The 25,784-nt window shown below is 49.8% G+C and overlaps 1 pseudogene; it reads left to right on the forward strand.

Moving 5' to 3' along the window:
- The first annotated feature begins 15,033 nt into the window (after window positions 1–15,033).
- On the forward strand, window positions 15,034–20,459 carry LOC146763696 (uncharacterized; annotated as a pseudogene).
- The last annotated feature ends 5,325 nt before the right edge of the window (window positions 20,460–25,784 follow it).

The raw sequence follows: 25,784 nt of genomic DNA on the forward strand, positions 1-25,784 counted from the left end.
ATTAACTTTTAAAACTTAAGGAAATTCAGGCAGAGAATTCAAAGGACTGTAGAATCTAGATAGCTTAGATAGTAGAGGATAGTTTAGCTTAGAATATAGTCTTGTTAATTTAGGTAAGTTCTGAGCTCTCTTTTAAGTAGAAAAGAATGAATTGTCACAATCAGAATTAAGCTGTGAGAGGAAAAGCTGTGATGCAGCAGAAGTGCACTGTGCAGGCGCTACAAGCTGTCAGCCTGATCAGGCCAGCTGCCGGGCAGAATGATAAAGATGCCGAAGTAGTGAGGGGACACTTTGTTTCAGCCAGAGTGGCAATAAAACTCTGACATAGGCCGAGCGTTGGAAGACTCCCTTCCTTGCCATGCTCTAGCTAAGCTGGACAGTCCCTTGCAGAGGCCCAGAGATCACGCTGAGGTAAGCAGCTTTGCTTACCGCAAGTGGGGAAAGCAAGTGCAGGAAAACTGGCGTGCAGACGCCTGCGCCTGAGGAGGCCCTCGTGCCCTTCCAGCTCAGGGGAGGGAAACGGGGATGGATCGTGCATAGGCAGAGCTTCAGCCATCCCCTGAGTTTTACGAGGAGCTCTGCTGTAGATAGGAAATGTAATGTTTTGAGGTTTTCTGAGCTTAGCTGTCTTTAGTTAGGACTAGAGACCATAGAAGGCTTCATTCATGAAGCATTGTTTAGAAAAGAGTAGAGTAGTGTTGATGTAGGGAAGCTCAGAATTATCCCTTAAGGAGAAATGAATGAATTGTCATCAGAAGAATTGAGCTATCCAAGAAGAATGTGGGATTGAGCAGATCTGGAGCAGGCATGTCCCACGAGTTGTCTGCCTGAACTGGCCACCTGGAGGAGGCCACCTGGAGGACAGATTGAGGAAGATGAAGATGGTGAAGTAACCAGGAGATGCTCTGTTCCAGCTCTTGCTTTCAGCATGACTGGCAATAAAACCTCTAAACCCCCCAGAGCCCTGGAGTGTTCCCTTGCGTGTCACGCTGTGCCTAAGCTGGTCAGTGCCTTCCAAGCTGTGCGCTGCGGACGGGCTCTCCCGTTCACGGCTTTGCGCTGCTTCCGAGCGGCCCAAGGCTCTCCCCCTTGCCAGAGTGGCCCTGGCCTGCCCCACACACCTTCCCCGACAGCTGCCCCACACCGCCCCACCTGCCTGGCTGAGATGTTCCCCACCGTGCCCTTGTGTCCCTCCGTGCCAGCTGCCCCTCACGCTGGGTCAGGATGAGGGACCTGGCCTGGCTGTCCCCCGTTTCCTGGCGGTCACTTGGTGCTGAGGAGTAAAGGAGGGTCGAAAGGGCACGTCTTCCTTACGCTTCCCTCTCTTGAACCTCTGGGGCACCAAAGCGCCCTGCTCAAGGGGGCCTGAGGGCCTACACTGGGCTTTCCATGCTACCGTGTCATTCCTCCTTCTCCAAAGCCCTACAATTTGCTGGTTGATGTGAGCGGACTTGGAAATGGGGAAAATGAGATGCTTTCCAATGGAGGCAATCCTTCTGGGTAACTACTGCAGTGTTTCAGCAAGAGAATTTGAAGATAGTGCTGGGCCTTGCATCAATTGCATTGATTTTGAAATGCCACCCTCAGCTTCTGAAGTGTGAGGAGCCCAGGGTAAAGCTCCTTGAAAGACTGGACTGTGCTGTCCACCAGCAGAGGACTTGCGGGTGCGGAGTCACCAGGAAAGCAAGTCTGGCATCCTTGTTCTACAGGTGAACCGAGTTGATTTCCAGAGGAGTTGCGTTCACTTTTCCGCCCTCTCACGCAGTAATTTCTTTCTGCTTTCAAGCTGGCTCCTGGGTCTAGCTGAAGATTTTAACAGAGAGGGGAATGACTACAACTCATTTTCATTGGCATGTGGCTGTGCAAGTGTCCGCCAGGAATCTTACAGGGAGCATGGAGCCTGGGCAAACATCTGTGAGACTGCGGCTTTGGCCTGTTCCAAAGGGCCCTTCCTTGGGCTCGACATCTGCAGGGCGTTGCAGAGCAGTGGGCTGCAGGCTGCTGCCAGAGCTCCAACACAACACAACTGTGGCAGCCCAGGAACCACTGCAGAGCTCCTGTGGTTGTTCTGAGGCTTTCAGTGGCCAGAGAAAGAGCAAGCAGGACAAGAGGAGCTTTGTGTCAAGAGCTAAGCCAGCATCTCCCTGCCACAAAAGGGAGGCCGTGCAGCAAACAGAGTGGGAGAAAAAATCAGCATGCACCGGTGTGCTCAAGAAGCATCTGCACGCTGCAATACTCCTGGAAATTTATTTTCTTTGCTTCTTTTTCCCCCTACATGTCATGGAAGAAGCTGGCTTTTCAGAACCAACTAAGATGCCAGGGAGAAGAAGCACACTTGCTTTCTGTTCTCGCGTGCAGGCTGGGCCGCCGTGTCTTCTGAGTTGCCCTGGGACGCCTTGAGCTCTGGCTTATGGACTGGAAGGACATGTTCTGCTGCTTCACGACTGAGCAGAACTTCCCAGGCTTTTCTTTTGCGTCATCTGTACAGAAGGTTTGGTTGCTGGGCACAACAAACCCAGAGCAGCTGCTATTGTGAGGTCAAGGGAGCGGTGCCACGTCACAGTGCCGCGTCACAGCACAGCGATGTCCCCGTGAGCCCGAGGCCTGGTTGTCCAGAGCAGCTTTTCCGCTCGCTCCCTGCAGGAGGATCCTTGCGACCAAGGAGTTCTCAGCAGACGGCCTGCACCCCGAGAGGAGTCTTGCTTTACCCCTTGGGTGGCATTCAGTGTGCGAAGCAGCAGAGCACGGCCAAAATGTTCGGGCAGGTCTGTGCCGCGGTTTGCACCATCTTTACCGTTGCTTATTCTGGATATTACCTGACCCACCTGACTCGTAAGTAAAGGTTTATCCTGGGGCTGGCGTCCCCTGGCTTTTGCTTCGCTCTGCTCTATATGCCGCGGTAGTGACCGAGTTGATCAGGGAACAAAACTGCCGTTAGGATGCCACCAGTTTGGTAAATCTCCTGCCAGCAGCATCAGCTAAGAAGGGGGTATCTGTACTGGGTGGTAGGTGCAGAGCGTTTGCAATGTAATTTGCAGCCTGCAGCGCTTGCCTTCCCTCCCCGGGACAGCGCGTGGCAGTGGAGTGTGTCATTTCCTCAGCTTGCTGCTTCAACCAAGACAACCTGGAAATTGTAGACTCTGAGGGGAGATGCTCAGAAGTACTTCTCAAAACCCTGTGGCTCTCTCCAGGAGTGAAGGAAAGCCCCTTTTGCTCCAAATGCTGCCATTTAGAGGCCTTGGCTGTGTTCCTTGACCCTTTCTAGGCTGCGCCAAGGTAGCCATTCTCCTGGCGATGCAGCACAAACTCCAGTCCAGGTAGGGTTTGCTGCTGAAGGCAGGAGCTGTTCTGGGGCCGCTGCAGCGGAGAGCTGCCACAGCAAAGGGGCCCTTTGTGGAAGCTTTGCTGTTGTATTGTCTTCCAGCAATTGATGGGAATGGCTTGTGCATGCAATTAAAAAAACGATCTATAAAATACTGGGAAGAGAAGAGGAAAAACTGCTTGAGCTGTTGCATTTCCTTGGCCGTGTTTCTGTTTCTTTCCTGGCAAAAGAGGCCCAAACGTAGACAGCGCCTACTCTAGTGTCCTTGTTTGTTCTCTCGCTTGCTGTGGGAAAGGGCTCTTGCTCCTGGAGGCATGTTGGGAAAGGGAAATGCTCTCCGTTGGGAATGACTTGTGCTGTGGGAGCCCCCAGCAAAAGGCACTTTTCTAAGGGCCTCTGGTTCCTTTTCCCTTGCTCCCTGCAGGTCACCTCACACGTGGATGGAGAAAAGCCTGTGCTTTGGTGAGTGGCAAAGGAACCCCTGACGTTGCTGGCGTGTTAGAACTGTGCAGCAAGCTGTGAGCTTGGCCTGTTGCAGTAGAGTGTAGAGTGCCAGTGTGGGAGGCTGAAGGAAAGGCCAGCTGCCTGGTGGCAGCAGCAGTAGCAAAGGGAGCGCTGGCTCCTTCCTTATTTTCCCATCAAGAGCCTTTCAAGAGGTGAAAAGCAAATGTGACAGCTCCAAGGTGTCTTGCTGCTTCTAGCCAGCATGGAAGATCAAATGCACAGCAAGAGGCAGTAGCACCTCATGCAGCCATCTTCCTAGGGCTTTCATGACTCAGAATGCCACTTGTATCCAAGTCTATGATTTGCCCTTATTCTGGGTGCTTTCCCAGCGCAGTAGAAAGCAGCTGCTGCAAGGGTTGGCTGTTCCCAGTCTCTCTCACTTCTGTCTGTCTGCAGGGCTCAGCCGCAGGGTCAGCGCCTCGTCTGGCTGGCACTGTTACAGAGGGAGAGGCTGAAGAGGAGCAAAACAGCATCAAGCTTCCAGCTGCTGTCCCTCCACAGGCTGAACTTGCAGAGCCAGTAAGTGGCATCTGAGCCTGGCACTGCCTTGGGTGCAGGGCCAAGCTTCAAGCCAGGCCTTCAAGCCCAGCCCTTGTTGCTTGCGGCTGAAGATGCTGGGGGCTGTGTGCCTGCCATGACCTAGTGCTGCTTCAGCCAAGCCAGGGAGCCCTGGCCAATGGGTCCTGAACTTTGACACTTGAGCATCACTTTGCTGGGATGCTGAGAGGGCTCGAGAATGCCTCTTGGCATCAGACAAGAGGCAGCATTCAATGATTCCCAGCGTAGAAATGAGCCCCTTGTGCCCCCTGGCGATGCGGGCCGCCTGTGGCCAGCGGACAGAGAGGTCCAAAGACTCAGCTGACAGCCTTGCAGGATATTTGGGAAACACTGGCCCCTGGAAGGGACAAGCCACACTCCATGGACTACTTAGGTTCAGGCATGATGTAGACTGCGCTTCACTTGCACATGGTCAGAGCAGGGTTTGGTGAGGAGAATCCTAGAGGGCTCTGCATTGTAAAGGGCGGGTGGGGCTCAGCAGGGCTGGAATGCAGCCCCGAAGGGCCGCCCCCTAATGCCTGTAATACAGAGGGGAAATCGGTGAAAGGGATCAGAGAAGGGACACGCTCTGGGCTTCTGCTCAGACAGTTGCATGCCAGCTCCAGGGTGATTTCATTGCCCAGGAAAACACAGGAGGAGGAAGAACCGCAACAAGGCTCTGGAGCCCTGCTCTGATCTCTCTGCGGATCTTTGCAAGCCCATCAATGGCTAGTTCCACTTGTCGTGCAGAAAGGCCAGCACGATGGAGCATGGAAGTGGCCATGAGGGGCTGTATCGAAGTAGCCTTAGTGGTTTTCCCATTGCCTTTGGGAAGGGGACGTCCGAAAGCCCCCAGCTGAGGAGGCCTGGCGGTGGCCGACAGCATCTTCCGAAGGCCTTGCTTTTGCCGTGTGCTCTCCGGGGCATCTGTGCCAGCCGCCCTTCTGACGGGCAATCCTTTCTGGTCCCAGCTCAAGACAGGCTCTGCCATTCAACGTGCCGCTGGACCGGCATCGCCTTCAGCGGCCAGCTGTCCCCCAGCTGCCGGCACTTCATCCAGCAGCCCAGCCCAGCAGCCCGAGATGAGAGAGGAGCAGGGCCTGAAGACACTGAGTACGTCTGCCGTGTTTCTTGTCTGCCAGAGCAGTGCGTTGTCTGCCTGTCTCGGTGCAGGCTGCGCCAGAAGTTCCTCCTCGGTCTCAGAGGCGCTGAAGCCTCTCTGCAGAAGCTGTTGTTGTGCTTTGAGGCAGCGAGGGAGCGCTCGGGGTGTTCCTGCTGCCTCTGGGGGCACCTGGGCCTGGCTTGGCTCTGCCTGGGCTGCCTTTTGTGGCACGTCGCGAGTGACTGGCCCCTGGGAGCTCTCAAGCTCCTGACAGTGGGCATGCATTTTGGATTGTGTGGGCAGCAAGGCCTCCGGTTGAAAGTGAGCTCCTGGCACTGCTTTTGTCTCTCTCAGGGAGCATTGTGAGTTTGGGCGAGCCAATGAAGAAATACAGGGCATTTGAAGAACTTGGACGAGGGTAAGTGTGACGCCTGCTCCATAGAACAAACCGTGGGCCGGGTCTTCAGCTTGTGCAATATCCAGCGTGAAGTCAGGCCAGTTCCAAACGCGGTCAGCCTCGGGCTTTGCCTCCTGTCACCTCTCAGGACGGCTCAGTCAGAGCAGTCAGGAAGCATCAGCAAAGACAACTTGATGCAAGCGACGCCTTGCTTGCAGCAGTGAGGAGCAGGACCTGGAAGATCTCCTGGCCCTGTGTCTGTATGGCCTCCAAGGGCACCTTGCCACTCAAGAGCTGTCTGAGGACAGTTCTTGAAGGCAGTGTTTTCCAAGTTAGTCTTCTCCAGATGTAAGCCCACTTGCACACTTGTGCGCAAAGCCACACAGAGATCGAGCCCCCCTTGCACTGGAATGGAACCAAGTGGGCGTGTGCCTTGGAGATTTGCACGGGTCCTTGGTCTCCATGAGGGAGCTCCGTGTTCCCTGTCCGGCATGGCAGAGGGCTGGTGGGCTGCCGTGCTGCCGGCTGAAGAGACGCTGCAGGCAGGCGTTTTCTAAGGAGTCCAGGCAGCCTAGGGAGATCTCCTGCCTAGGCTTGCTTTCACTGCCAGGGCTATAAAGGGCTTTTTCTGCTGCCCTTTTCTTTCTAGGGGCTTTGGAGCTGTTTATAAAGCCCTCGACACCAGCACAGGACAACAGGTAAAGTGTCAATACCCGCGGCAGTTTCTCCCTAAGCTCTGCTGTCTGGCAACAGGGCAGTTTGGCACAGCTCGCTGTGTCATGGCACGAGCGCTCGCTCCGTGTTCCTTGAGTCTCGTGCAGGGAGCGACTTCTCAAGTTAATGGTGGCCAATGTCTTTGTAGGTGGCCATCAAGATAATGTCTCTTCAGGAGAAGATGTCTGAGGAGCTGGCTGTCAATGAAATCTTGGTGATGAGGGACAGCAGGAATCCCAATATTGTCAGCTACTTAGACAGGTTGGGGTATTCTCACGTCTATGTAGCTTTAGACATCTGCATGTGCACGGGAGGAGTTTGCAGCTGGCTTTCAGTAATCTCTTCTGGCATGTGTAGCTTGGAGAGCAGTTGCAAAAGCCTGGGTCAGGCCCTCGGGTGCCTGAGCCGTGCCCATTCCTCTCTCTCCATGCCGTGGTTTCCTTCTTTCAGCTACCTGGTGGATGCGGAGCTCTGGCTGGTGATGGAGTTCATGGACGGCGGCACGTTGTTCGATGTGCTCAGGGCAGTGTACCTGGAGGAAGGACAGATAGGCGCCGTCTGTCGGGAGGTGAGACGTCCCGCTTGTGCTTCCCCTGGCCTGCCCAGGATGGTTCTTGTCAGCTGGTGGTTAAGGAGAGCAGAGATTTCTTGGCCCCGGCTTTCTTTTGGCGCTGCTCTCACGACACAGAGCAGAAGAAAGAGCATTAATCTGAAGGGAACTGCCTGCTGGAGTCCCCGCACGCCTTAGGCTCTGTTCTTGCACTCTTCCATGCTGTCCGTCCTCTGGAGCTTGTGCACACTCACTTGTTTCATTTCCTGGCTTGCTCCTCTCAGCTTTGCCTCTGAATGTTTGTCTGGAGCCTGTCCGTCTGTCTGACATTCCTTGACATTCTAAGCCCGCATGCGGGTGGCAGAATTTCAAGCCGAGGGCAAAGGAGATGTCCTCAGCTTCAAAGCACGGCATTGCAGCCCAGATGGCGAGGGATTCTGAAACAGGTCTAATGTGCTGCTTCCTCCTCTGCTGCCACAGGGCTTGCAATGAAATCGTTGCCATGCTGCTTGCCAGCCAAAGGTCACGTGCTTGGTACCAATGGCAGGATGGACTCGTGCAAGCTCAGATGCCTTCGCTTTGAAATATCCAAAGCACTTCTAAGAGTGTTGAAGCAGCAAGCTCTTGCTCTTGACAGCGCTGTGCTAGTGCTCCCTCCTTCACAATTCCCTGAGAAAGCAGTCAACCTCTTGGAGCCCTTTCCTTTCTTCTGGGATCAAATCAGATGCTGAATGTTAACTTTCCTTCCCTCCTTTCTCTCTCAGTGCCTGCAAGGACTGCATTTCCTTCATTCCCGCCAAGTCATCCACAGGGACATCAAAAGCGGCAACGTTCTCGTGGGCATGGACGGATCTGTCAAGCTGGGTGGGTATCGCCCCTGCTCAGGGGCAGCCTTCCCCGCGTGTGCTGTGGGGCTGCTTTTTGGTGACTGCCACTTCCCCAGAAGCGCTGCTCAGCCAGCACGTGAATCGTGAGGGTGTTTCTGAAATGGCCAATGCCCTATTTCCCTGGCTCCAGCCACGGGGAAGGCGAGCTCAGCTGCCTTTTCAGCTAGACTGGGCATGGCCTTGGCAGGCTTGGAGTGGGCCATCCTTTAGGCCGGTTTGCCAGCGGTGGCTGGCTTTGACAGGCTTTGTTTTTCTCCTCAGCTGACTTTGGCCTCTGCGCTCAGCTCAGCCCTGAGTGCAGCAAGTGCAGCTCCAGAGTGGGCACTCCCAGCTGGATGGCCCCGGAAGTGGTGAGAGGAGAAGCCTACGGCCCCAAAGTGGACATCTGGTCCCTGGGGATCATGGGGCTGGAAATGGTGGAAGGGGAAGCTCCTTACGAGAGGATGGCCCGTGTCAGGGTAAGGTGCAGCTTAGAAAAGGGGCTCTGTGTGGAGAGAGCTGTTGTGGCTAGGAAAGGAGCAGCTAGAGTGTCCTCTTCCATCCATGTGTTGTAGGTTTTTGAACTGATAGAAACGAACGGGCCCCCGAAACTGCAGAACCCCAGGCACCACTCGGCTCTCCTGCGCGACTTTCTGCGCTGCTGCCTGCAGGCAGACGAGGACAGGCGCTGGTCTGCCCAGGAACTCCTGCAGGTGAGAAAAAGCAAAGGGGCAAAAAGCCCTGCCAGCTGAGGACACCTGCATCCAGGGATCAAGAGGAGTGTGGGCTGCGTGGGTGAGGCAGCTTCCAGGAGAGGAAGGCCCACGGGGAATGTGCTGCCCTCGGTCCTCTTGGTGTGTCTTTTGGGCAGCCAAGGAGTCCTGCTTGGGCCCGTGAGGATGTGCTCATGGAAAGTAACGGGGGTTCCCTTCTTTTTGGTTTTTCTTCCGGGCAGCATCCGTTTGTGACCTCAGGCGAGCCAGCCTCCAGCCTGGCTGCTCTGGTCACCTCAGCCAAGCAAGTGCTGGAAGACTGGAGAGGAGATGCTTGCGCCTGAGGAGGCCCTTGTGCCGTGCCAGCTCCGAGCAGGGGCAAGGGGATGTGTTGTGTTTGGGCAGAGATTCAGCCATCCCCTGACTTTTTAATAAGGGGCTGTGCTGTAGATAGGAAATGTAATGGTTCCGGAATTTTCTTAGTTTAGCTAGGTTCAACTTAAACCGTTGTTGGGGTTTTTTTTTCATGAAAAGATTAACTTTTAAAACTTAAGGAAATTCAGGCAGAGAATTCAAAGGACTGTAGAATCTAGATAGCTTAGATAGTAGAGGATAGTTTAGCTTAGAATATAGTCTTGTTAATTTAGGTAAGTTCTGAGCTCTCTTTTAAGTAGAAAAGAATGAATTGTCACAATCAGAATTAAGCTGTGAGAGGAAAAGCTGTGATGCAGCAGAAGTGCACTGTGCAGGCGCTACAAGCTGTCAGCCTGATCAGGCCAGCTGCCGGGCAGAATGATAAAGATGCCGAAGTAGTGAGGGGACACTTTGTTTCAGCCAGAGTGGCAATAAAACTCTGACATAGGCCGAGCGAGTGTTGGAAGACTCCCTTCCTTGCCATGCTCTAGCTAAGCTGGACAGTCCCTTGCAGAGGCCCAGAGATCATGCTGAGGTAAGCAGCTTTGCTCACCGCAAGTGGGGAAAGCAAGTGCAGGAAAACTGGCGTGCAGACGCCTGCGCCTGAGGAGGCCCTCGTGCCCTGCCAGCTCAGGGGAGGGAAACGGGGATGGATCGTGCATAGGCAGAGCTTCAGCCATCCCCTGAGTTTTACGAGGAGCTCTGCTGTAGATAGGAAATGTAATGTTTTGAGGTTTTCTGAGCTTAGCTGTCTTTAGTTAGGACTAGAGACCATAGAAGGCTTCATTCATGAAGCATTGTTTAGAAAAGAGTAGAGTAGTGTTGATGTAGGGAAGCTCAGAATTATCCCTTAAGGAGAAATGAATGAATTGTCATCAGAAGAATTGAGCTATCCAAGAAGAATGTGGGATTGAGCAGATCTGGAGCAGGCATGTCCCACGAGTTGTCTGCCTGAACTGGCCACCTGGAGGAGGCCACCTGGAGGACAGATTGAGGAAGATGAAGATGGTGAAGTAACCAGGAGATGCTCTGTTCCAGCTCTTGCTTTCAGCATGACTGGCAATAAAACCTCTAAACCCCCCAGAGCCCTGGAGTGTTCCCTTGCGTGTCACGCTGTGCCTAAGCTGGTCAGTGCCTTCCAAGCTGTGCGCTGCGGACGGGCTCTCCCGTTCACGGCTTTGCGCTGCTTCCGAGCGGCCCAAGGCTCTCCCCCTTGCCAGAGTGGCCCTGGTCTGCCCCACACACCTTCCCCGACAGCTGTCCCACACCGCCCCACCTGACTGGCAGAGTGTGGGAACTCATAATATCTCTCAGACATTTTTAGAGATTCTAGGCCATGGTCAGATGCAGTCTGGACCCCGGCAGGCAGCTGGATTTAGCTGTGATTTCGAGTTTGAACCATGGAATGAATTACGAACTTTGAAGGTGGAACAAGCAGTCACAAAATGCTAGATAGTATAGTAAATGCAGTCACAAAGTAGAGAGAAAAATTTTTTGGTAGTGTACAGGGGGGTTGTAGTGCATGTACAGGGGGTTTTTTTCTTTGTACATGGGAGTCAGAAGTTCTAAGATGGAGGAAAGTGGGCTGAACCCATCCTTCTTCTTTCTTCTTCCTTACCTCCATGTTCTTGGTGATGTTGGCACTCACAGATTGGTTTAGAATAGAGAAACACTTGGCAACGTAGGTAATAGGTATTTGGGAATAATTGTAAACATGTTATACGTAATATGTCTTATAAAAGATAGCAGCAGCCCTGGGTGGGGGGAGAGGAGAAGAAGACACCAGACAGTGAGGGTGTCAGGAGTGTGTGCCTCTCTGCCTGGGCCGCTGACCAAAGGGCCGCAGCTCGAGGACCTCATCTGTTAGATAACTAGCAATAAATCATCTTGAGAACGAACAAGAAGAGGCTGCAGAGTTTTTCTTTGGGAACACGGGTTGGAGGAGAAGCTTTACCACTACACGAGACCCCAGACCAAATCTGGGGTTCTCACATCTGGCTTCCCTGGGTGGGCACCAGCAAGAAGACTGAAAAGAAACATCAAACAACATCCAGCCTGCATCAGCGGAGAAGAAAAATAAAAAGAAGGGCAGAGCACACACTCGCCGTAAATTCCAAGAAGAGAGGGAGCGGACAGCTCGAGATAAGAACCTGACCTTCACCGAAACAACTCGCCTCGGGGACTTTCCAGGGAGGAGACGACCCAGAAGCGTGCCTGGGATCTCTCACCTGTGACCTGCTGGACGGTAATCAGTGCCATCTCCGGACTGACCTCGGGCCAACACAGCTTTTGGTGAGAACGGTCAAAATTAAGAACATGGGGGGGGGAATTCTCCCAAGAGGAAAAAGAAATAGTATCTGCCTTCCAGGGCATCATCTCTGCCCATCCGGTGGAGATTGCTCAAAAGGAGCTGAAAGATTTATTATTATGGGTGAGGTGTAACTTCCCACACTCAGATCCAGATTTATTGTATGAGCCAAATTTTTGGCAGGAAATTAATAAGAAATTATATTATCAGGCTATAAAAATAATTAGCTTGCCGCAAAACTTTTATCATCAGCAAAAACAGTTTTAGAGACACTCTCACAACGCGGCAGCTCAAGCCAGGCAGCTACGGCTCCTGGTGAAAAACGGGGGGGGGACAGTCCGGCCAGCAGCTTGGGACAGCCCCTCTCAACACAGACAGAGTGCAGGCAGGATTGCTTCCTGTGGAAAATCAGGGAGATGATACCCCATTGCATCCCGTGTCCCAGGGTTCTCACTGTTCCTCAGTTTCCCAAGAGTCCCTAAGCTCCTCCGATGCAGAAATTCCCGAGACGGAGGCGGGCGAGCCAGGCACAGCCGCGACCCTCAGTGGGGGGAAGGCATTGCCCGAGTCCAAACCCACGGTGGGGGCAGCGGCGGCGGCAGCAGCCCCAGTGGAGGAGGGTGCGAACGTGAGCGCAGAGCAGGGGGAGGAGGGAGAGGAAAGTGCCTCCACATCTGCGCAGGCTGGGAGTTCAAAACAGCCCGCACAGAAAGCGAGGCCGGGGAGAGCGGCGGGGGCGGGATGGATCGGGGCGAAAGCGGGGGGTGCGAGTGCGACGGTGGTACGCTCGGAGCGCCCGGTGACGCGTTCAATGTCGAGAATCCATGAGGCCGCAGAAGCGGCCGCCCAAAGGGCGCGGGAACTTCGCTCCCTGACCGCGGCAGCCAGGGCTGCCGAGGAAGCGGCAGAGGGACAGCGGGAGGCGTTCCTCGCTGCAGCTCAGGCGGCGGGCATGCGCGTGAAGGTCGAGCAGAACCCGACAGCCACGGGTGAAGGGGATTTCTCACATTTCAAACGCGTGGAACAGGCACACAGGGGGCGGAGCCGACGCGCGCGGGCTGTGGGTGCTGGCATGGAGCCAGGAGATGGGCAAAGTGAGACGGAGATATCGGGGCTGGAATGGGAACAGGAGGGTGGATACGTCAGCCTTGGGGGAGATGGCAGTGGCTCTGATTCGGAGGCGGTGCGGGGCGGAGCGTGGCCAAAGCATAGCCTGGGTTGGAGAAGGAGTGTTCACTCCCCTGAGATGAGGCAGGCAGGGATGGGGCGTGGCCAGGAGGTAAACATTCCTCAGGGCACCGTTCCATCACAGTTCCCATGGCAACAGACGGCCCAAGCTCACGGCCAATCCCTGTCTGCTTCTGACATGACCAAATTAGAACAGTTGTTACAACAAGAGTCAGTTTCATCAACTGCAGGGATTGCAAACGTGAATCAGTTATTAGGAGAAATGCTCAAAGGTTTATCGGGAATTAGTGCGGGATTTGCAAATGTAAATCAGTTGACAGAAGAGGTGTTAAAATGTTTGTCAGAAGTGCAGATTGAAGAGCAAAGTGCGGTTCCGACCTCAGCTGGTCAGGCGGCAGCGCCATCTAGCGGCGGAACCACAACATTGCAACAGGCTTCGCAGAACTTGTCGGGTCGAGGCACTGCGCCACCCAGTGGTGGGACTGTGACATTGCAGGACTTTTTTCCAGTCTCTTAGAAGAAAAAATCCAGGGTGAAAAAAGTCACATCTGCACAGCAGCAGGAACCTCCACTGACACCGGAACAGTGCGGGACTCAGGACACTTCTGCTGAGGCGCAGCAACGGGAGGAAACGACACGCATCACCGCTTCGGAGGGTGTCCCAGCTTGGACAATTCCAAAATCAAGGTCTGCCAAACTTTCGGGGCAGGGAGAGTCAATTCTAATATCAAAGGGGGTTGTTGAATTTCTTTTACGATATTTAAGCACAGCCTTGGAGTCACAGCCAGAACTGTTGGTTCATCTTCCAAAAATTTTCCAAATAATGCAAGGCAGTCGTGTGTTCTCCTCCACAGCAGATGCTTCACTTTTCTCCAGAGGCTTCCACCCTTCATCTTCGCAGATGCTGCAGACGCCATTGGTATCGGTGAGTGCTGCTGCACCAGAACTGCAGCCACAGCACATGACTCCACTCTACAGGCAAGTACCCACTGAATTTACAGCTTTGCAGAGCGCAAAAGTGGACTGGCAGGACATTCGAGCAGAGTTGGAGAAAGAGAAAGGTTTATTGCAGGGCTCGGGAAATATAATGATGCCAGTGAACTATGACTCTCAGGGCCAAAACCCGAGATGGGAACGCCTGGACCATGGAGCAATCAAAGATTTAGCTAAGGCCATTCGGGACAATGGGTTGTCATCACCATATTTCAAGCAAATGTTAAAAAGTATTTTTGGAATGTATGACTTAACACCGTATGATCTTAAATATCTTGCGACATCAGTTCTTACAGACACCCAAGCTCTCATGTGGCAGAAGGCGTGGAGGAGATCCCTGGAGGAGCTGAGAGCCAGATACCAGGGCAGGCTGAATGCGAAACTCACCGTGGTGCAGCTTGCTGGTGATCCTCCTGAGGACGATCCAACTCCACAGGCGGTGAGGCTCCCGCGTCACGTGCTCAGTGACATCAAAGAGGCAGCATGGAGGGCGATTCTTCAAATTGCTCCAGCGGGGGTCCAGGACACAATCTACACCGAGATCAAACAAGGTCCTGCAGAGCCATTTTCTTCATTCGTGGATCGTCTTTCTCAGGCGGTGGAGCGGCAGGTGAGCGAGGAGGGAGCAAAACCACACCTGATCAAAAGCCTCGCATTCTCCAATGCCAATCCGGAGTGCAGACGGATCATCAGCATGATGCCGCACCAGGCCACCTTGGCAGACATGATCGAGTCGTGCAGCAAGGTGGGGACACCACAACATGTTGCTTCCATCATGGAGGAACACTTGGGGGATCAAATTGAAAAACGTGTTAGGGAAGTTCTTGCAAATTATACAAAGAGCAACCCTAATGCAGAGAGACGGTGCTTTGGGGGTGGGGCACAAGGACATATTAAAAGGAACTGCCCACAACTTTCAAAGCCCAACAAGCCACCAGACCTTTGCCCTCGGTGCAGGAGAGGGAAACATCTCGCAAGTGAGTGTCACTCACAGACAGATGTGGATGGGAAACTTCTTCCTATTCCGGGAAACGGGAAAAAGAGCGTGAATCAACGCCAGCGCGCTCAGACACAAATCCTGGCAGTGACACAAAACCAGCAGGGACAATCCTCAGGGAGCAACAAACAGAACCCCTCAGCAGAGCAATCTCCAAAATCCCCAGCGACCCAGACTTGGTACCACCCGGATTCCAATGCGTCCTGGCAACCTCCAAATTGACGTGTCTTTTGGACAATAGCCATGCAGTGATACCTACAGGTGTCACAGGGACTTCTTGGAAAAGGCAGGATTTTTTAATAATGGCCAGGGACAGGAGCAGTATCCTTGGACTTGTTGTTTATCCATCTTTGATTTCAGCAAACCATAATGAGGAGTTGATGGTCACGGCAAAAGCCTTGTGACCACCTCTGACAATTCCACAAAACACACCGATTGCTCGAGCTATGGCTTTGCCATCTCATCCAGAAAGGCAAGCCATGCCGGTGTTCAACAAACGGGACTCTTTTCCTGGTGATCAAGCGGAAGTGCATGCATCTTGGGTGAAACATTTGAGCCGGGATCGTCCCATTGTTATTTGTCAGTTGACTTGTAACGAGAAGACAATTGCTATTACAGGGATGCTTGACACAGGAGCGGATGTTACAGTTATTTCATACATTTTTTGGCCTCGGGAATGGGACTTGGTTGCACCTTTGGGTTCTCTCACAGGCATAGGGGGGAGTTCCCTGTGCATGCAAAGTGAGAACGCAATTGTTGTCACAGGTCCGGGAAAAAAGACAGCAGTTGTCCGTCCTTTCATTGTGCAAAAGCCCATCACAGTATGGGGAAGGGACCTTTTGGCACAATGGGGACTGAAATTAGAATTGGATTTTTGACAGGGGTCACTGTGGCACTCGCCACTTTGAAACTGACCTGGAAAACAAATGATCCTGTTTGGGTGGATCAGTGGCCCCTGGAGCAGAAAAAATTGAGTGCATTGAAAAAGTTGGTCCAAGAACAGCTGCAGAAGGGACACATCAAACCAACAAACAGCCCATGGAATTCCCCAGTGTTTGTCATTCACAAGAAAACTTCAGGGTCTTGGAGACTGCTTCATGATCTCAGGAAAATCAACGAGGTCATCGAGGACATGGGGCCACTGCAGCTTGGGCTTCCATCTCTCTCGATGATCCCGAGGGACTGGTCGCTTGTGATCATTGATCTCAAAGACTGTTTTTTCAGCATTCCACTTCATCCAGATGATGCTCCACGCTTTGCATTTTCTGTCCCAAGCATCAACAGAGAAGAACCTTTGCAGAGATACCACTGGACGGTTCTTCCTCAGGGACTCAAAAACTCTCCAAGCATTTGCCAATGGTACGTGGCCCAAGCTTTGCATCCAGCACGAGAGAAACATCCAAAACCAAAAATTATCCATTATATGGATGATTTGCTCATTGCAGCACCAACAAAACAGGAGGTGCAAGAAGTTTGTGACTGTGTGATTGCGCAGGTGCAAAAAGCAGGACTGGAAATTAGTACACCAAAAATACAGGAAATTGCACCTTGGAAATACCTAGGGTGGAAGATCACGAAACAAACAATAAGGCCACAGAAACTGGAAATCAACACAAAGGTCACCAATCTCCAGGATTTGCAACAGCTTTTGGGAGAGATCAACTGGATGACACCGATCCTGGGAATTACCAATGACGACATCTCGTCGTTGCTCGATCTTTTGAGAGGGGACAATAACATCAAATCTCCCAGAACTCTGACGCCTGAAGCAAAAAGGGATCTTGAAAAGATCACAGACATGATTCAGCAGAAACAAGCACATCGCTTTGTAGAATCATTGCCTTTTCATTTAGCAGTGTTGGGGGAAACAGCACAGTTATATGGGTTGATTTTTCAATGGGATTTGTCTCAAGTGGACCCTCTTTTGTTGATAGAGTGGGTTTTCTTAGCTTACAGGCCCTCAAAAACAATTCTCACGGATTTAGAAATGGTAGCACAGATTATTATTAAGGCGAGAACCAGGTTGCTGACAATGTCAGGCAGAGATTTCTCAGTTATTCATGTTCCTTTGAAAAAAGTATATTTTGAATGGGTGATGCAGAAATCACAGGATTTTGCAATAGCTTTGTTAGGTTATCCAGGAATTTGTACTGTTCATTTTCCAGCTCACAGGATGCTGAATGCGAAAGTAAGTCTCAGAGAAAAGCCAAAAATAAGCCAGGAACCAGTGGATGGGGTGACAGTGTTCACCGATGGTTCAGGAGAAACTCACAAATCAGTAGTTACATGGCAAAATTCAAAAACAGGGGAGTGGGAATCAGACATAAAAATGGTACAGGGTTCACCACAAATTGTGGAATTGGCAGCAGTTGTCAGGGTTTTTCAATTGTTTCAGGAACCTCTCAATCTGGTCACAGATTCAGCATATGTTGCAAATGTGGTCAAACGGTTGGAGGGGTCACTTTTGAAACACACTGACAATGAAATTTTATATTCATATCTGTCATGCATGAGGACAATTTTGGAAAATAGAGAACACAAATATTTTGTTACACATATCAGGGCACACTCATCACTCCCAGGGTTCTTAGCAGAGGGAAATGCTCAAGCAGACAGACTGACAATGACCATATCTCAGACATTGCCGGATATTTTTGAGCAGGCAAAATTGAGCCATGCATTTTTCCATCAGAATGCACAGGCATTGATGGAATCCTTTAGCCTCTCCAAAAGTCAGGCGAGGGAGATCATCAATGCTTGTCCAGACTGTCAGCTTGTGCAGCCTCCTGCGTCTACAGGAGCTGTCAATCCAAGGGGATTGCAGAGTCTTCAGCTCTGGCAGGCTGATGTCACAAAATACCCATCTTTTGGGAGGCTCAAAAATATCCATGTTTCAGTAGACACATTTTCAGGGGCGATTTTTGCATCATTACATACAGGGGAAACCGCAGAACATGCCTGCAGACACATTTTGCAAGCTTTTGCATCACTCGGGGTGCCACAAGAAATAAAAACAGATAATGGTCCAACTTATACAGGCAAAATGCTTGACAAATTTTTGAAAAAATGGGGAGTGAAACACATTTTTGGTATTCCTTATTCTCCCTCAGGTCAAGCAATCATTGAAAGAACACATCACACCCTGAAATCCCTTTTGGATAAACAGAAAAGGGGAGAGGCAGGCTCAACACCTTATATGCGGCTGAACAAAGCTCTGTATGTATTGAATTTTTTAAATGGTTCTTTCTCAGAGCCCACACCACCAATTGTTAGGCATTTTACAAACAGTACACAAGCAAAGTTAAGGGAAAATCCTTTGGTTTTGATCAGAAATCCGGAATCAGGACAAATTGAAGGTCCATTTACATTAATAACTTGGGGCAAGGGTTTTGCTTGTATTTCCACCGAGCGAGGACCAAAGTGGGTGTCGGCGAGGCATGTGAAACCTTTCCGGGTGCAGACGCAGGTGGATGCAGACCCGAGGAGCAAAGAAGAGAGCACGCAGACGGAGGCAGACAAGGACGCTGCAGACGTCTCGTCAGACAACAATTGATTATTCAGAGACTTGGGGTTTTTCGGGGAATTAAGTGTCATTTGAACATTGCTGCATTGCAGGGTTTTTCACAAAGGTTGGGGACATGGACATGGAGTTCAGACAGGTAGTGTTCATGTGTCTCATTCTCTTGTCCGTTGCTTTGGACAATGAGACAGACTTTCCCATGAAACAACCAAGGGAAAATGTGTGGGAAACTTTGGCAAAGGCAGCGGGTCTAGACAGTATTTGTCTGACTCATTCAAAGCCAGGGAAACCATTTTCAACATGTTTGGTAGGTGTGCCAGTGAAGGAGTGGCCGATTCCAAAAAATATCCCTCCAAAGGTTTTAAAAACCTTTTCAGATCCTATGGAAGGGTGGCATGTTTGGACACCATACCTTCCTGTGGCTCACCTGGAACCTCCAGAGCTAGATATTTTTGGGTCAACAAAAATGAAATATTGCATCAAATTTGATCCAGTGGGAGTGGCAAAGACAGATAATCATACAATAGATGTCACTCCAAATCAATCTTTTTATAAAAATGCATCATCTTGGTGCAATTACACCAAGGTGACAAGCAAAGCATCCCTTCAACACCCAGTCACTTTACCGAAGGGAGTGTTTTTGATTTGCGGGGACAGAGTTTGGCCTGCTATCCCTGCAAAAATCAAGGGCGGTCCATGCAGCATTGGGGAGCTCTCATTGATAGCACCTGATTTGAAAACTTTAAAGGAACAGACACGCAGGGAAAAAAGATCCCTTGATCAATATAGTCCGAATTGTGATGATGATGTCTATACCTGGGACAAGGCTCGGAGAATTGCAGTTGCAATTTTCTCGCCCCAAACAGCATCGGGGGTGGCCTTGACACAATTGGACCACATAGCTTGCTGGTTGAGCAAACACAGTCGTGCCATTTCGTCTGCACTGAGTGACATGTTAACAGACATCAGCAGTGCAAGACAGGCAGTGCTTCAAAACAGGGCGGCAATTGATTATTTGCTGCTGTCACATGGGCACGGATGTGAAGAATTTGAGGGGATGTGCTGCATGAACTTGTCAGATCATTCAAAATCCATTCATGAAAATATAAAACAAATAGAAAGTAGTATCACCAAGCTGAAAAAAGTAACAGGGTCCTGGTGGGATGATTTCTTTAACCCTTTTGATCTCTCACCAGTGTGGAAAGAAATTTTGAAAGTAATATCTTATATTCTTATAGGGCTTGTAGTTCTTCTGCTTGTCATGCCATGCATTTTCATGTGTATTTGAAGGGCCTTGAACAAAGTGGCAAAGCAGGTGTTTTTGGTTCAAACAGGGAGGGGAGATGTGGGAACTCAAAATGTCTCTCAAACATTTTTAGAGGTTCCAGGCCAATGTCAGAGGCAGTCTGGACCCTGGCAGTCAGCTGGAATTAGCTGTGATTTCCAGTTTGAACCATGGAATGAATTACCAACTTTAAAGGTGGAACAAGCAGTCACAACGTGTTAGATAGTATAGTAAATGTACTCACAAAGTAGAGGGGAACAATTTTTGGTAGTGTACAGGGGGGTTTTAGTGCATGTACAGGGGGGTTTTTACTTTGTACATGGGGGTCAGAAGTTCTAAGATGGAGGAAAGTGGGCTGAACACATCCTTCTTCTTTCTTCTTCCTTACCTCCATGTTCTTGGTGATGTTGGCAATCACAGATTGGTTTAGAATAGAGAAACACTTGGCAACGTAGGTAATAGGTATTGGGGAATAATTGTAAACATGCTATACGTAATATATCTTATAAAAGATAGCAGCAGCCCTGGGCGGGGGGAGAGGAGAAGAAGACACCAGACAGTCAGGGTGTCAGGAGTGTGTGCCTCTCTGCCTGGGCTGCTGACCAAAGGGCTGCAGCCCGAGAACTTAATCTGTTAGATAACTAGCAATAAAACATCTTGAGACAGAACAAGAAGAGACTGCGGAGTTTTCCTTTGGGAACACGGGTTGGAGGAGAAGCTCTACCACCACACGAGAACCCCAGCCAAACCCGGGGTTCTCACAAAAGGGGAAATGCATCTAAATTTATTAGGATAACCAGTTACTTTGCAAATAGACTGATAGAGAAACTTAGCAATTTTTGCTGGAGAATGGTTGCAGGAGAGGGGTCATGGATTAATGGAACAGTTATTCATTGATACCACTGTTTAAGACCCCAGAATCAGAATCAGCCTGTGTCTGGCCTGGGAACAAAACTTGGGAAACAGGCTCTGTGTCTAGGCCTGGGAAACTGTACAAGGTCTCTCTAGGCCTGGGAAATAGAGCAAGTTCGGAATGAGATAATAAGGACAGGCATAGCCTCAAAGATATGCTCTGTCCTTGGAAGGCATGACTTAGCAATGAGAACTTGGCTTGGAGAACTTAGCTACAGCTGTAACCACCCGTAGGAGAAGTAAAACAAAGACCTTTGTAAACTTGACCAATGAGAGCTGTTGCTGACTTTGCTTGTAGCAAACCCTATATAAACTGACAGGATTTTTGAATAAAAGAAGCTTGCTTATCAATCATACTGACTGTGCTTGTCTTCCCTCTGCCCGCGTAATCACCACTTGTCCATTCTTTGTACAGAACAATCTTTTAAACGTTTTTAACTTAATGTGAACATGATACATTCCTAACCTTCATATTGCAACATATTTTCTAATTACATGATTCTGTAAGCCCTTGTAGACCATGTGCAATTTCTACAGGAGGTCGTCGTCAGCCTCTGGTGGTCGTTTTGGTTGAAGGCTCAGAAGGCTTCCTCGGGCTTCAGCTGTTTTACCTCTGTTTCTGCACATGCTCTACAAGATTGTCTGCTCAAATAGCCACTGGTGAGACTTTTGCAGTTAGCTGCTTCTGCTAAATTTGCTGATTTCTAGAAAGTGCTTCATTCCCATCCCCGGGTACAAAGTAACTACTTCTTTCTGCACAGCTTTTAGCCTAGCTCAAGCATTATCTCATTGCCTTGGCACCTAAAAGAAGGTAGGGAGGAGGGGGCAAACCAGTGAGAGTGATTGGTCACTATCTTGTTACCCAGGTATCAATTCTTAGATTAACTAAGGGCTATTCTTGTCCATAAAGTACGTGTGGGAATACCACAAGGACAGAGGAAACGCATGGATTTGGAGCGCTGGGGTTGGCACCAAAGTCCTGCTCTTGAGAGGGGTGCAGGGACACAGGGAATGTCAGAGGACAATGAGAGACGGGAACATGAGGCCATAATGGGCCAGGCATGATCCTGCACAGGATGGCAGCAAAGAAACTTCCTCACCATGGCTCTGGCACTCCAGGGCACCCCAGAAAGGGCCGAGGAGTCCTATGTGTAACCAGGAGGGAAGACTGACATCACTGTGGGTCCCAGCATTCCCCAGTCCCTTGCTGGCCATTCAGTGCACACTGGGGACGCTGGGCATGTGTGGGACATGGGGATGGGGTGCACAAAGTTAAAGGGGGACCCCAAAGTGGAAGGAGTGGAAGCCAAAATCGCTGGGTGGAGATGCCCAAAAAGGAGGTGTGGTATCCCAAAATGAACGGAGGACACCAGAAAATTGGGGCAATCCCCCAAAAGGACACACAAAACTGTTCCCTCCCTCCATTACTTACCAACAAGAACTATCTACCAACTGCGATAATCACATCAGGACCATTTATTCCATAACCAGCTAAGAACAGGACTGAAGAGTAGTTTTGTAGAGTAGGATTGTAGAGTAGGATTATAGTTTAGGATTGAAAATAAAGCTTCTGAAACTTTAACTTGCCTGGAAGATTCCCTTTTTTTCACCCTGGGAATACACTCAGCATTTCCTTCTGAGTTGTCAGCTGTCTCTTAAAGCTACAAAGTGACATTTCTTGGTGTCTTTGGTACGGTTTGAAAGTGGGGATGGCTCTTCTTCATTCATGCCCTCCAGACTACACTGCCCTTGGCATATGGGCCACTGGCCCCACTTGGCACATCTGTGGCATTCTAGATGCAGGCAGAACCAAAGCAGAAGTGGTGCAGCCGCAGACATCTCTGTGATGTCGCTTCAATCCTATGAGCTCATACAGCTTTTTGTGATGTCACAATGACATCACTGTGATGCCACAGAGCTGCCTGCGATGTTGCATGGACATCCCTATGATGTCATACTGACTTCTCTGTGATTTCACACAGCTGATGTCACACTGACCTCTTGGTGACATCACACAGGTGTCTGTGATGTCACATGGACATCACTGTGAAATCACACAACCTCCTGTTATGTCACACAGACATCTCTGTGATGTCACACAGCTCTCAGCGCTGTCACATCCACATTTCTGTGACGTCAGGATGACATATCTGTGATGTCACACAGCTGTCTGTGATGTCACACTGACATTTTTGATGTCACAATGACATAATTGTGATGTCACACAGCAGTCTGTGATGTAACCCTGACATCTCTGTAACATCACACAGCTCTCTGTGAAGTCACCCTGACATCTCTGTGATGTCACACAGCTGTCTGTGATGCCACGCAGCTCTCTGGCATGTCACAATGACAACACTTTGATGTCACAAAGCTGTCTGTGATGACGTACTGACATTTCTGGGACATCACACAGCTCTCTGTGATGTGACACTGACATCTCTGTGATGTCACACAGCTCTCTTTGATGTCACAATGACATATGTCTGATGTCACACCGATTTTTGTGACATCACAATGACATCACTGTGATGGCACACAGCTGCATGTGATGTGGCACAGACATCACTGTGATGTCATTTCCACCCCATGAGGCCACCCAGCTTTTTGTGATGTCACAATGACATCCCTGTGATGTCACACAGCTGTCTGTGACGTCACACTGACATCTGTCTGATGTCACACAGATTTTTGTGATGTCACAATGACATCACTGTGGCATCACACTGCTGTCTGTGAGGTCACACAGACATCTCCCTGATGTCACCCTTACATCTCTGTGATGTCACACAGACATCTCTGTGATGTCTCATAGACATCTCTCTGATGTCACTTCGACCGCATGAGGTCACACAGCTTTTTGTGGTGTCACACGGACATCTCTGTGATGTCACGCTTACATTTCTCTGACATCACACAGCTCTCTGTGGTGTCACAATAACATCTCTGTGATGTCACACAGCTGTCTGTGATGTCACACTGACATCTGTCTGATGTCACACAGATTTTTGTGATGTCACAATGACATCGGTGTGATGCCACACTGCTGTCTGTGATGTCACACAGACATCTCCCTGATGTCACCCTTACATCTCTGTGATAGCATACAGCTGTCTGTGATTTCACACTGATATCTCTGCAATGACACAGAACTCTCCATGATGTCACCTGGATATCTATGTGACATCACACAACCTCCTGCGATGTCACACAGACGTCTGTGTGATGCCACACTGCTGTCTGTGATGTCACACAGACATCTCCCTGATGTCACCCTTACATCTCTGTGATAGCATACAGCTGTCTGTGATTTCACACTGATATCTCTGCAATGACACAGAACTCTCCATGATGTCACCTGGATATCTATGTGACATCACACAACCTCCTGCGATGTCACACAGACGTCTGTGTGATGCCACACATCTCTCTCTGATGTCACATTGACATCTCCGTGATGTCACACAGCCATCTCTCTGATGTCTCAGAGACATCTCTTTGATGTCACTTTGACCCCATGAGGTCACACAGCTTTTTGTGGTGTCACATGGACATCTCTGTGATGTCACGCTTACATCTCTCTGACATCACACAGACATCTCTCTAACATCACACAGCTCTCTGTGATGTCACAATGACATCTCTGTGATGTCACTCAGCTGTCTGTGATGTCACCCTTACATCGCTGTGACGTCACACAGCTCTCTGTGATGTCACACAGACATCTCTGGGATGACACAATGACATCACTGTGATGTCACACAGCTGTCTGTGATGTCACATAGACATCTCTTTGAGGTCACACTGACATCTCTGTGATATCACACAGACATCTCTGTGATGTAACTTTGACCCTATGAGGTCACACAACTTTTTGTGGTTTCACACTCACATCTCTGTTGTGGGAACTTAAAATGTCTCTCAGACATTTTTAGAGGTTCCTGGCCTTGGTCAGAAGCATTCCAGACCCCAGCAGGCAGCTGGAAACAACTATGATTTCATGTTTGAGCCATGGAATGAATTACCAGCTTTGAAGGTGGAACAAGCAGTCACAAAGGGTTAGATAGTATAGTAAAAGTAGTTACAAAACAGAGGGGAAAATTGTTTAGTATTGTACAAGGTGGTTTTAGCACCTGTACAGGGGGGTTTTTACTTTGTACATGGGAGTCAGAAATTCTAAGATGGAGGAAAGTGGGGTCATCCTGTCCTTCCTCCTTCTTCTTCCTTGCCTCCATGTTCATGGTGATGTTGGCATTCACAGATTGGTTTAGAGTAGAAAAGCACTTGGTAATATTGGTGGTAGGTATTGGGGAATAATTGTAAACATGTTATATGTAATATATCTTATAAAAGATAGCAGCAGCCCTGGGTGGGGGAGAGAGAAGAAGAAGACACTGGACAGTGAGGGTGTCAGTGTGTGTGTGTCTCTGCTGCGGCCGCTGATCAAACAGCTGCAGCTCGCGAACACAATCTGTTAGATAACTCGCAATAAACTGCCTTGAGACTGAACAACAAGAGCCTGCGGAATTTTTCTTTGGAAGCACGGGTTGGAGGAGAGACTTTACCACAACACGAGACCCCAAACCAAACCCGGGCTTCTCACAGGGGATCAGAAAATTCTTTCGGGGTTTGGCTCATTCTCTCTTATTTTCTACATTACTCGGAATTCTCCCCATTTGGTTCTACTTCTGGATTAGGAGTCTCATCAGCTCCTCTGGACATCTTAGCCCTCAGTTTAGAGAAGCTGTAGACTGTATAGAGGAAGCTTACTAGATTAAATATGAGGAAAGTGGTTTCTTTAACATTCAGGGAAAACTGACCAATTTCAAAAAGAGACATAACAGATTCAGAGAAGAAGGAAAGGAAAGGCTGGAAAGCTTCATCCCCTGTTTTTCCTCTAATCAACTGGGTGTCATTTCTAATAAACCCCCAAAACATGCTACTGGAACTGGGACCTAGGGTAGGATGAAGAAACTATAAACCAAATATATCTTGGACAGACTTCAGTACTCTTGTTAACAATAGTGCAACTTCTTTATTGCTAAAGTTCAATACTAAATTCTGTAATCTTAGACTAACTAATCCTATGTTTTTAACAAATAATCATCTACTCAATCCTAACTTGAAGAATCCTAAAAACGTAATCTTCTTTTAAAATAAAACAGCTTGAGTTCATAGATGTTTCCTTGCTGAAGCAGACGACTGGTGCCAGGACTCCACTTGTTGCCTGCCAAATTCAGATACTCATTGCTAAATGTGGGACAGCTTTTTGTGGAGGTACTGGCATCTGCTCTTCATCTCAGAGTAGCTGGGGCTACCCTAGGAAGAAGAAATAAAAAAAAAAAAAAGATTCAGTCATGTCAACATTTCTGCAGAGTTTAGAATTTCCTGACCTTTTCTTTAAAATAGCCTTGAGGCAGACTCAGAGGCTACCAAGCCAGGCCAGTCTGATTTTATTCATG

This window comes from Lonchura striata, chromosome Z (assembly GCF_050655825.1).
Source record: "Lonchura striata isolate lonStrDom1 chromosome Z, ASM5065582v1, whole genome shotgun sequence".
In the NCBI taxonomy this organism is placed as follows: Eukaryota; Metazoa; Chordata; class Aves; order Passeriformes; family Estrildidae; genus Lonchura; species Lonchura striata.